This window comes from Felis catus, chromosome A3 (assembly GCF_018350175.1).
Source record: "Felis catus isolate Fca126 chromosome A3, F.catus_Fca126_mat1.0, whole genome shotgun sequence".
Taxonomy (NCBI): domain Eukaryota; kingdom Metazoa; phylum Chordata; class Mammalia; order Carnivora; family Felidae; genus Felis; species Felis catus.
This window is the reverse complement of record NC_058370.1, coordinates 125,020,802-125,033,881: the sequence shown is the minus strand read 5'-3', so window position 1 is coordinate 125,033,881 and position 13,080 is coordinate 125,020,802. Positions and strand designations below refer to the sequence as shown.

Here is a 13,080-nt window from a genome sequence, read left to right as displayed (position 1 = left end):
CCCCTAGAGGTCAGCTCAGTCCTTGGTGGAAGCTTGTATTTCTTTAAAAAAAAATTATTTTTTTAGGGGCACCTGGATGGCTCAGTCGGTTAGGTGTCCGACTTCTGCTCAGTTCACGATCTCATGGTTCATGAGTTAGAGCCCTGTGTCAGGCTCTGTGCTGACAGCTCAGAGCCTAGAGCCTGCTTCATTCAGATTTTGTGTCTCCCTCTCTCTCCGCCCCTCCCCTGCTTGCCCTCTGTCTGTCTCTCTCAAAAATAAATAAACATTAAAAAAAATTTAGACTAGAACCTACCTTTTTGTAATTTCCAGTAACTGGTTCAAGTCTAGTCTCCTAAAGCAATGTTTGCAATATCTGTTCCTCCATAACATGTAACTAATGACCTCCAAACACATATCCACATATCCGTGGGCATTCATATATACATTTAACACATTTTACTGAGCACCTACCAGGTGCTGGGCACCAGAATAGAATAGAGCATGAAAGAGACAGAAAGAAAAAAAGAGATAAAAAAAGGGTCTACCTCATAGACCCTATATTTACTATTGCTTATAATAATAAAAAAATAATAAAATGCACAAAATGTCAAACAGGGATAGTTAAAGAGAAATAAAGGAAGGGGCGCCTGGGTGGCTCAGTCGGTTAAGCGTCCGACTTCGGCTCAGGTCATGATCTCGCGGTCCGTGAGTTCAAGCCTCGCGTTGGGCTCTGTGCTGACCGCTCAGGGCCTGGAGCCTGTTTCAGATTCTGTGTCTCCCTCTCTCTCTGACCCTCCCCCGTTCATGCTCTGTCTCTGTCTCAAAAATAAAATAAACGTTAAAAAAAATAAATAAAATAAAGAGAAATAAAGGAAGAGGAGAGAGTACTCAGGGTACATTTGTAAATAGAGTAGTCAAGGAAGACTTAATTATTAAGTACAAACCAAAAAGAGGGGAGAGACCAAGCGAGCTATGTAGAAGAAGCAGTATGTGCAAAGTCCCTGAGGCAGCAAAGGCTGGGGCACAGCTTTTGGGAATGGAAGGGAACAAGAAGGACATTTTAGAGATGAACCTTGAATCTGCTCTAATTTCTTATTTAACGTACATTAGTACTTCGTTATTAGCAACAGATTACGCTGGCAACACACCTCGCAATGAAGATGACTCCCCAAAGCATCGCTGCACGGTGCTGAGAGCACTCCCCTCCAGACAAATGCAACAAGCCCAGCCTTCTCTTAGAGGAGAGAGGGGAGCTCTCCCATCCCTCACTGTCCTCCTGTCCTCCTCTGGACCTGCTCCAGCCTGTCTAGGTCAATCAATCAGTCTCCATTCTCTTCAAAATCACGATGTGCAGCTCACAACAGGAAAGATGGAGAAAAGGCACGCTGCATATCCGTTCACACACCACTCAGGTTGCCTTAACCCAGACGCATGACCTCCGTGTTGGGGAGTCAGCACACGGGCCCACGCTCCCCCTCTGTAACCCACATCACCTCCAATACCAGAAACATGTATCACACGGATCTTTTCCCTTTTTTTTAAGATGTTCCCAAGAAAATCTGTATTTAATTTATGGGCAATTTATAATGGAAATAGACCATATAAAATGTATACAAATGTGTAGGGCTGTATATGGGGCTTGGAAGGAGACAGTTGAGCTTAGCAATAATTAACGTGAAGGGTCTCTTCCCTGCTGCCAGGTAGACATTTGGATTGCCCGGACTCTCATTAAACTTAAACCAGAAAGGGCTCAGGGGCCAAGGTCCAAACATTCCTCAAGTCTATGGAGGACGTCAGGACACGGAGCTGACGACAATACATTTCACCAGCATTGCCAAAGCCTTGTTTAAGTTTAGAAGATGCCTGTATTGCATTACTTGGACAGAGGGAGCCAGCCCGTGCGCCACAATCAATTTTCCAGAGAAACAAAACCACATCCAACCAAACCAACTCCAAACCAACATGAGGCCACAGGGTTTGCAGAGTGGTCAGCAGATCCACAGGACACCTATCTGTCCCTACCCCTGGCTCCGCGGCCTCCAAAGGCAGGACAGCCGCTGCTCCCAGCACAGGGCTGCCCTGCTCAAGTCAAAGAAGAGTTACAGAGAACCTCAGAGCTGCCAAAAGCTATTTCCAGGGGACTTTGATCCACTGATGCTGTAATCTCTGAAGGGAAACATACTTCATTTAGAAGGTATTCTTTGGTGTCATTCCCAAGGAGAAGGCATACTTGTTTTTGGAATAACAGAGCACTTACTCTCTCCTCTCTTGTTCTTGTTCTTGTTCTCACTCTCCCTCGCTTGGGCCACGAGCACTCCAATTGTGATGGCCCACAAACAACCTTGCTGAATGCAGTGAGAGATCATAGAACATACTGTCGGCCAGAAAAGCGTGTTTTAAACAATGCCCAGTTAGAAGCCAAAATCCTGGATGGCCACAATACCATAGCCTGAGGGCCAAATCTCAGGCTCTGCCTTTCCCCCCTACTGGCCTCCCCCAGCCTCTGCCCACTGAGGATTCTTTGTCTCTGACCCCATTCAGGGTGAGACCCACTGTGGGAGAGGAGGGCTCCCCTAAAACACATACAGGTCCCTTGAATCCCTTGAATGCCATGGCGAAGGGTGGTACATTTAAATAAGTTTTTCCTGGCGTATTCTGACATGGCTTAGATCAATTACCTCATTTTTCAACAATGAAAAGATTAAACAGTTGTTAAGGGTTATAAAATGATTTAATATGCTATTAAGCGGAGATGTAAACTATCAAAGTTTAAGTTTCCAGAGAGAGACTTAAATATCAATTATATTCGCATCCAATTTGTATGGAGCTTCCCCCACCCCCAACTCCCACTCCCAGAAACCCACATCAGGGGCAGCTCCCCACCACCTGGGGACCCCCCCCACCCCCACCCAAAGACGGCTGTGAAAATCCAGTTCCTGTATGCTGGTTTCATGAGAATTTGTCATGGCCAGGGAAACCAGGCTCAGCCCGTTCACAACACTTTTTCCTTGAAATGGAGAACAAAATCAAATTTTGGAGAAATGTTAGGGATATGTATTTGTGCTCAATGATGGGAAAGGCCCATTAAGTACCTTATTTGAAACCAGAGTAGGACTCGAACTTCTGAACCCTCACTGGTTTTCACTCAGTCACTGCTGGCAACATTTCAAAGGGTAATTTTTATTTTCAAATTACCTTGTAAGGCAAAATGAAAAAGTAAAAATTCTTTGCTTCCTCTGTCTCCTCTCCTAGCATTAACTTTTTTAAAATACGGGTTCTCACTTTACTCCCCCAAACGATTCAGCCGAAAACCTGCCGCCCCTCATACTGACATCTCCTGGATTTGCCTAGTGCCTGGTTTACATAATCAGATGGAGTAAAGCATGCATCCTGCCTCAGTTCACCTCTTGGCCCCTGGACAGGTTCCGACGCTGTGGGCCCCATCAAGAGGATGACTCAATAACCCATTTTATCAATTCCAACCGCAAGAGGGAAGTTAAGGCAGACCCTGCTGCATGAGGAGTGCTGGGTCAGTTTTCATAGAACACAGATGTGCTCCCACCTCCCTGTTCACTCCAACTAAAGGAAATCCTACAAGAACGGCACTAGGAGGGCAGGCTCCACAACCTAGATTAGGTGCCTAGATTAGGCACCGCCAGGCCCCCAGCTCCCTTCTTCAGACCCCAGGAAGTCTTTAAAGATGAAGAAGGAATCTGGCGGTGGGAAGCAATGCAACCCTGCTCCTGACAAGAGTGTGGGGGAATCGGCTGAAAGAACACTCGGGAAAATGTTTTGCAGAATGAATATATCCCACCCCCAGAGTACTGCTGCCCAGTGTCCAGGGAACCAGAAAGCCCCTATCAGGGCGAGATTTGATTGCAATTATTTTAAAAGTGCACATTCCATGCTTTTCAAGGAGAAGCCAGCCTCCCCAAATTAACAGTAAATCAAAACAGTCCAAACACGGACTGATGTCTTCAGAAACAACACTCAGGTTTCTCATGCTACTTAATCGTACTGTATATTTTACCACTTACAAGGGGAGCGTGCCTGGCTGGACGGCCTCTGCAGCACTCACCACAGCAGGACCCTCGCCACATAATTAAGTGGCTTTCAGAGAGAGGCTCACCATTACTCCTGAGACGAATGAAGCAAGTTTCACTGTGAGGATGGCCTTTTTTCCTTCTCCAAGAAGAAAGCCGTGCCTGTGCACAAGGCAAGTACTGAGCTGCTGCATCTGGAAGGGAGAAGCTTTCTACACCCGCTCACACACAGGGACTGAGCTCACAGTCCATTTGTCAAAGCAATGACACCTGAGTCGTCAAGGGTGAGGACACAGGGCTGGTGAGAAGCAGCCTGGTGACTTCCAAGTTTCTCCTTCTTCCTCCTTCCTGATCCAGTCTGCTGCAGATGAGGTTCGACCCCTTCTGACTTGCCTGATTTTCCAACTGTGCTCCCAGACAGCTTGTGATTAGCAGGGAGAGGGGGCTCAGACAGACCTTGAGTCCTTTCCTTCTCTATCTCAGCCAGCCAGGCCGGTCTGGCCCTCGGTTCCAAAGGATGGGCATGTATCTGGTCAAGATGGGACACTATCCCGGAAGGACACCAGTGTATCAATCAATCACATCCAGAGCACATCTGCCAGAGGCCAAGGCGGATTCTTATCATTGGAAGGTGCCCTCTTCAGTTCTGAAGAGTGGAGTCCCCTGTGCTGTCCCTGCATCTCACAGGGATGCAATGGTGAGTGGGGACAGCTGCAAGTGTCAACAGAAAGCCATCCTCCAGAACAACAGGCTCCATCCTCCCGGAAAGGTGCCCTGCACACCTCGGAGACATAGGTGAAGTTCCACTGAGGGCAGCACACTGGGAGTTCTGTTAAGGGAAAGCAAAAACTAAGTCAAAACAACCCATGTTATGATCTTGAGTGCTTCAGCCAGTTTCTGCCATTTGAAAACCTTCTTCTGGGGTCTGAAAAAAGGCTGGAGTGGGGAGCTGAGGATCCTGGCAGAGGCAGACGCACTGGGGGCTCTACACCTGGGGAGGGGTCCTGGCCAGAGGCCCCCAGCCCCCACCACCACCTGTCCAGAGCACACCTTCAGGTAGAGCACACGAGATCCCTGCTATAGTCTCAGGAGAGAAGCTGGCACCTGCCTCCCACTACAGAGGCCCGGATTTCCTGAGAAGCAGTGGCCCCTCCTCACAAAAGGCATGCAGCAAGGCTGAGCACTCTACTAAAATGAACTGAGCTGATGCGCAGTGTTCATTTGGGGGCAGGTGTTAAAGGATGGGAGAAAACTGAGGCGCTGCTCAAAAGCGAAGCTAGGGGGCGCCTGGGGGGCTCAGTCGGTTAAACCACCGCAAGGTCAAGATCTCAGGGTTCACCAGTTCCAGCCCCTTGTCGGGCCCTGTGCTGACAGCTCAGGGCCTGGAACCTGCTTCAGATTCTGTGTTTCCCTCTCTCTCTGCCTCTCCCCTGCTAACGCTCTGTTTCTGTCTCTCTCAAAAACAAATAAACGCTAAATTAAGGCGGAGCTAGAGAAGGTGCCCTGGGCAATGGGTCTCATGCCAGGAGCAGAAGTGACGGCAGCACTCACCCCACCTGCCTGGCGGGTGTGCACACGGAGCAGCCTCCTGAAAATCGGGGTGATGGAACAGAGGGACGTAAAGAGGCCCTAGTGCCTGAGTAACCCCCGAGTCATAGTGTCATTTGAAAGGCTCAGTGCCTAACACCCGTCGGCTCCCAGGAAGCACTTTGGGAATCCGCAGGCAGACCTGGGAGCCCTTCTCCTGCCCTCTTTACACACAGGTATCAAAATCCCCAGGGGATTCCCTGTGACGCACCCATATTCCAGACGAGGAGACTGAGGTGACGGCTGGCGCGGCTAAGAAGCCCTCTCCCCGACTCAGCCATCTCCTTTCTCCCACTTAGCACACGTGCTCGCACGCATGCGCGCGCACACGCGCGCATGCGCGGCTCTCCGTGAGTGACAGACCCTGACGTGCCCTGGCGGCCAGTCACCTGCACCCTCGGCTTCCGGGAGAGGCCCCGCTCCCTGGCTCCCTGAGTGTTCCCCGGGGTGTGGGGGGAGGAGTGTAAGGGCAGGGTTTGCGGTCTAAATAGTATAAATAACAGGTCACCACACTCAGATCGTCTTGTTCCAGTGTGACCGCAATCCCGTGACCCTTCGTTACTCCTCAAACCAGTCCTGTCATATAATATGTGAACTATGCATAAACAATCTGGGTTATGGTAGGGTTCCTAAAACTAGGAGAATTTCAGCCATAACACTCACATTTTGTTTCTGGAAATTAAAGCCTGGGAACAGTGAAAATAAAGTCCATCGATTTATGAATTGTATTTCTGCACATACTTCAATTCCCAAGGCTTGTGGGGAAACAGAAACGTGATCTTGTTCCTGATGGTGTTGCCCTTGAGAGCAGCAGGCTTGACGCTCCTTGGCTTCCCATTTCATACCGGGAAGCCAGGCTTTCCAAATAAGGTCCCTGCTAAAACCTGAGTGACCTAATACCTCAGGGAACATACCCAAGCAACAGGGACTTGCTAATTGGGATCCCCCCCCGCCCCCACGGTGGCTTCCCAACAGATGCTGGGAGAGATGGCCAAGGCTTCAGCAAGGACCCAGTCTTTCAGATGGCCAGGTCTACAACGATCCAGGCCTGGCCATGCTGCATGGGGACTGATTTGTGTGTCTGCCTGTCCCCTGACTGTGACCTTCTGCGGGCTGGGGGCACAGAGCCCCAAAGCCCAGCAAGCTAGAGGCCCAGCCGATGTTTGCTGAATGGTGACTGTGGGAGGTCATGGGGGCAAAGGAGTGCTTTCCGATGTGGAGGATGGGCTGAAAGAAACTGGGGAAAGTTTCACCAACAAGCTGGGGGTGGAGCCTGGACACGACAGCAGGATTTCAGCAAGGGCAGGAAAGCATGAAGGTGGAGGGAATATGGCAAAGCTAAGCGGGCAGGGGTGGGAGTGTGCGGAGGGAAGAGCAGGGGTTCAATGTGATGAGCACTTTGGAGATGAGAAGGGAATCCAGAAGTGGGTGCAGCGGTTAGGATAAGTAAATCCACGGTGATGTTGCCTGTGCCAGAAGGGCTCCAGAAGGTCCTGGAGGGGCAGCCTGCTGCCCACAGGATCCACACTCAAGAGTTTCCTCGTCAGCGTGGCCTCTCTGCTCCTTTCTCCAGGACAAATCTATCTATCTTTCAAGGCCCTTCTCAAACTCCACCTCCTCCAGGAAGCTTTCCCTGAATTCCCTTCACTCCAATTACTACTGTTCTGCCCACCTTTTGAGGGCCATGACAAGGTGGGGCAAACATCTCATGGGTTCACAGCATCACCACAGTGGACCGCATTCTACTGGAAGAAGGACCACTTCTTCCACTATGGTGTAAGTGTGGCTTACCCCAGGGCGCACCAGGACTGCGGAAGAGACTGCCAATCCTGAGGGAGAACGGCATGGGAGGGGACCGTTCAGCCACCCCAGCACCTACCTACCCAGTTCTCTACCCACCAGGGACTCTGCTCATGTTCCCAGCCTTTGGCCTAGGGACCAGAGCTTCTAGCTCCTTCTTCAAGGCTCCTGGAGAAAGGGGTTCCTGCACCCAGTTCAGAAGGCAGCCCCACCTTCTGCCTCCTCCCAGAAGCCCTTGGCTCCCACTCCATGCCAGCCCTTCTCAGATAAAGACCATAGGCCACCACGCATTGAAGCCAGGCAGGGTGGCCTGCGGCTGGAATCATCATACCCAGGCAGCTCCACTCCCAGGAGACCAACTGGGCCTGGCTGCCAGCACCATCCATCCCCAGGAGCAACCTGTCTGGTCAGAGCAACTGAAACAGCCCTAGCCCTGTGAGCAAACCACTTTTACAGGGGCAGAGCAGAGCTGTGGGACATAGGGATAAGAGGTATTTAAGTCTGATCAGAGCTCGGGTCTTGGTCCTTTCCACTGCAGAGAGAGGTAGGAAGACTGGCTCTCGCCTCTTGGGTTGGGCTTAGGGTTGGATCCGCATAGAGAGCCTCCATTGTGAAGAAGCCAGAACAGTTCTGGACTTCCAGGATAGCAGCAGATACACAGGCTCCAGGGTTCTGCCCTCATCATAAGGAAAACATATGACATGTTTAATGGATTACTAGGGGCACTCACATAACAAAAGTATTCTTCACTCGACAAAGTGTCTTCTTCAATAATTAGCAAACTCCTCTCGAACACATAATTGCCCTTGGGAAAACTAAGTGAGACCTTTCCCTAGAATCAATCACATCACTTAGGTGTTAGTCACTCACCTGTTAGTATGAATCAGCTTAATCAGATTGCTTTCCTGTACCTTCTGGTAGAATTCAACTTCTGAAAAGAACGGATTCCGTCGAGGACTGATACAGGGTGGGTCATTTTGGAGCAAGGGGCATATTATGAAGCTGGAAGAATGGGGGAGAGAAAGAGGACTTGTTCAGAAGACCAAACAAGGAGAAAAAGGAGAGAAGACTATGATCACATCAGAGGCCCTGCGGGAAGAATTGAGGATCCAAAAGGGCCTCTCAGACTTGGGCACTGCTTTAGTGTGCTAGAGCCGCCATAACAAAGTACCACAGACCAGCAGCTGAAACAGCAAACGTTTATTGTCTCACAGATCTCGAGGCCAGAAGTCTGAGATCAAGGTGTCAGCGAGGCCACTTCTTTCTGGGGACTATGGGGTACAATCTGTTCCAGGCACCTCCCCTAGCTTCTGCTGGTGTGTTGGCAACTTTAGGGACCGTTGGCAACATGGCACTGGTGAAGTATCACCCCGACCTCTGCCTTCACCTTGACATGGTGTTCTCTCTGTGTGCTTGTCTATGTGCAAATGTCCCCCTTTTACAAGGACACTTTCATATTGGATTGGGACCCAGACCAGTCCAGTATGACCTCGTCTTAACTGAGTACATCCGCAGTAGCCGTATTTTCAAGTAAGGTCACTTCTGAGGTACTGGGAGTTAGGGCATGGACACATGAATTGGTGCAGGGGACAGATTCAACCCATAACAGGCAGCTTTTCTGGGATAGAGCTGGGACAGAAGACAGCTCAACCCTGACTAGCTAAGTGACCTTGAGCAAGACATCCTTCAGTCTGTCATTTACTCATCTGTGGCCCAGGGAAAGTGGGTGATGGTCCCTTTCCACCTGACCCCTGCATGCACAGAGGGTCCACGAGGACAGGCCTGCATTCTGCAGGCACCTGGGCAGTGTCTCAGCAGGACCTCCCCTGAGTAGATCCTGCAGGACCTTCCATCCCTGCTCAAATAATGACATGAGCCAAGTCACCAACGCTCCCAAGCTCCAGGGACAGGGAGCTGAGACACTGCAGGGTACACCACCCATGGGCAAGCCTCTGACACCACGTGGTTGAGACCTCCACAGAGAGCAAGCATTCTATTGAACGAGACCAATAAACTCCTGATGTTGCCTACAAACAGCTTGTGTTTTCAGGGAGCAACATCGCTATCAAAGTGTGATCACAGGAGATCAAAGTCAGGCCCACCGCCTTGAGCTCACAGCCAGAGGAGGGACCCACCTTCCCGGCCCCTATCTCAGGTCAGCACCCAGTACGCCCTCAAGGAGCCTTAGACTGCGGAAAGGAAGGCCCACTTGTGGGGCGATGGCGACACCTAGTGGCCGTATGGGAAATGACATTCTCAGGCCCCGGGAGCGGGGGTGGGGCGGTGCTGGGCAGGAAAACAGCCTCGGGCCATGCATAAATATAAGTGGCAGCGTCAGATTTGAGTCCCACATCCTCTGGGCTCCAAGTTGGGACTCCAGATCCTAGGAGAGACAACAAGCACTCCTCTACTTTCACAGAACCAGCTAATGGCCTGCACAGCTATTTAAAAGAAACAAACCATGTATAAAAGTGGGGCAGCTGAGCGCTGAGGTTCAGACCTGTCACGCTGAGTGTGGACAGTGGGGCTGATCTTTCACAGGGTTCTTCCCCTGGGGGAAAACCCACAGCCGGACTCCTGGTGTCTCCAGCAGGCCCAGCATCAGGTGGTGGCGGGAACTCAGTAACGACCTGGGTTCTAGCCCAGGCTCTGCACCCGGATGTGTATAACAACCCCCCCCCCCCCCCCCCCCGCCTCACCTGATGCACCTTATCCCTGAAGAGGGGGAGATGATGGAGTTATAGTAAACCACTTCCAAGAACATTGGCAGCTCACATGCTCTCTGAGTCACTATGAGCAACTTACCCTCAAGAGCTTCAGAAGTAACAGAAGCAGGTGCAGCTAAATTTAATATTATTTAATTTGACCCAACATATCCAAATATGCTATAATTTTGACACATAGTCAGTACAAAAATTATTAATGAGATTATTTTATGTTCTCTCATTGGTACTAACTCTTCAATATCTGGTGTATATATAAATATAACACAGTGTATCTCAATGTGGACACTAAATTCCCATCGAAAATACTGGATCTGTATTTAGATTTCATAAACTTTGCATCTGGAAAAGTAGATTCACATACTTTATTTTTTTACTTACTTTATAATTTTATTTTTTACATTTTATGTTTTACATTTTTACATCTCCAATTCATTTTCATACCTGATTAGATTCACATACTTTATTACTAGATTAGTAGATTTATTAGATTCACAGACTGCATTTGTTGCTCCAAAAATCCTTTAAATTTTTCCAGGAATTAAACCGATTATTTTTTTTTACTTAATTCAAACAAAATTTAAAATTTAATTCTTCAGCAGCAGAAGACGTTTCAAGTGTTAAAAGTCACATGTTCTAGTGTCTACCAATTTATCCACTTTAGCTCTAGATCCTTTGAGTACTTCTTTTTTTTTTTTTTTTCAACGTTTATTTATTTTTGGGACAGAGAGAGACAGAGCATGAACGGGGGAGGGGCAGAGAGAGAGGGAGACACAGAATCGAAACAGGCTCCAGGCTCTGAGCCATCAGCCCAGAGCCTGACGTGGGGCTCGAACTCATGGACCGCGAGATGGTGACCTGGCTGAAGTCAGACGCTTAACCGACTACGCCACCCAGGCGCCCCTGAGTACTTCTTAAATAAGATCACACTCAGAGACAAAGAACTTAAAAACCCATGTCTTTTGTTCTTGCCCTGTCCAAGAACTCAGTGTGTTTGGGCTTCTTACATATAGGGCTGGCTATAGTCTGTCCCAAGCCCCGTTTTATGACCCACAAGTACGAGCAGCAATCAAGAATCAAGCATAAAGAAAAGTAGTCAGAGAAAACATAGTGCAAATTCTGAGCAAGAAGCCGCTATCCCAAAAAGTCCGTACTTGTAAAGAATTAAGGTAAAGCCTGTCTGCTCATCTCACAGACTCAAGGGACCCATCCAGCTGCCACTGTGGTATTCAGACAGCTGTGAGGGAACAGAGGCCCATCTGGAAGAGTAACACTTGTACAGACCACAGATGATTCTGAGTGGGACTGGAGCCTAGCTTCTTGTATGTTCTGACCTAACGTGTGAGATAACACCACCAACTCCATTTCCTACAGTGTGAGCTTTCCCTAGGAAGGCCAGGTCATATGCCACAGGGCACCCAAGGGCAAATGTCCCAGCCAGTCTCTCCCTGGACCTGACCCTCAGCAAGTCCTGCCACCCATACTATTCTCATCTGTAAAATGAAGGAGGTGTTAATTTCCTCGGGCTGCTGTAACGAAGTACCACAAACTTGGTGGCCTAAGACAACAGAAACTTATTCTGTCACAGTTCTGGAGGTCAGAAATCTGAAATCAAGGTGTTGGGAGGGCTGCATTCCCCCTGGAGGCTCTTGGGGATAATCCTCCTGGCCTCCTCCAGCTTCTGCTGGCTCCTGGCACACCTTAGCTGTGGCCGTATCACTCCATTCTCTGCCCCTGACTGCATGTGGCCTTCTCTTCTCTGTCTCTGGATTTTAAAAAATCCAACTTGGGGCGCCTGGGTGGCTCAGTCCGTTAAGCGGCCGACTTCGGCTCAGGTCATGATCTCGCGGTCCATGAGTTCGAGCCCCACGTCGGGCTCTGTGCTGACCGCTCAGAGCCTGGAGCCTGTTTCAGATTCTGTGTCTCCCTCTCTCTGACCCTCCCCCGTTCATGCTTTGCCTCTCTCTGTCTCAAAAATAAATAAATGTTAAAAAAAAAAAATCCAACTTGTCGTTGGATTTGGGGTCCACTCAAATAATCCAGGATAATATCCCATCTCAAAATCCTTACCTTACTTACAACTGTAAAGATTCTCCTTCCAACTAAGGTCACATTCACGGGTTCCGCGGGTTAGGTCATAGACATATCTTTTGGGGAGCTGCCTGGACCAAATGAACTCCAGACCTCAGCTCTAAAAGTCTCTGGCACAGAATGCCAAAGGGCAGCTATTTCTACTACATAAAGAATGCATCCAGGTGGGTAAGAATATCAACATCCCAAGAGCTAAATGGACGATTTTTACATACAATTGGAAGACGCTCTAATTAGTAAACACACAGGGATGTTCTGCTTCCCAGTGTCAGAAAAACTGCAAACTAAGATGAACCTTCGATCTGATGGTCTAAGAAAACTTAAACCCAGTGCTGGCAAGGGTGCGATGAACCTGGCAATTAATACACAGACTCCCCTTTCTTCCCAGGGACTGGATCACTGTAGGCACTTATTAAATGGAATTGCTCATGGATGTGTAAATTCGCAAAACTCTTTGGGGGAGTGGGGAATTGTGGCAACGTATTCCAAGAACCTTGAAAATAAATAATTGGCTAAAAATGCCACTGATGTGAATTCATCTTAAGGAAAGCATCCTTACGAGCAAATGTTTCTCTCCACCTTATTTATATATAACATCTAAACACTGCAAACTCAAGAAGAGGCACAGTTTTGCACAAACACCCTGTAGCCATGAAAGCAATAACAAAACCAGGAAAACAGATAAGATGGAGTAAATAAATCAGGATCACTGTGGAGGAGGAAGGGGAGGCTTCTGGAAACTAAGCAGTGTTTTATCGTGGGTAATCCAGAGCGTGATGTGTTTGCTTTACAATTGTCTTAAACTGTGCATTTATTGCATGCATTTTTACACTTATGTCATGTTTTACAATAGA

At 48.8% G+C, this 13,080-nt stretch overlaps 1 long non-coding RNA gene across 1 annotated transcript in view; it reads right to left on the bottom strand.

Moving 5' to 3' along the window:
• Positions 1-2,902: 2,902 nt before the first annotated feature.
• LOC123384598 overlaps positions 2,903-13,080 on the bottom strand; it is a 28,043-nt gene continuing 17,865 nt past the window's right edge. Inside the window, exons 2-3 of the long non-coding RNA XR_006595937.1 lie at positions 8,283-8,414; positions 2,903-4,854 (exon numbers count right to left, since the gene is read on the bottom strand). This is a non-coding gene — a long non-coding RNA (uncharacterized LOC123384598). The remainder of the gene's footprint in view (positions 4,855-8,282; positions 8,415-13,080) is intronic.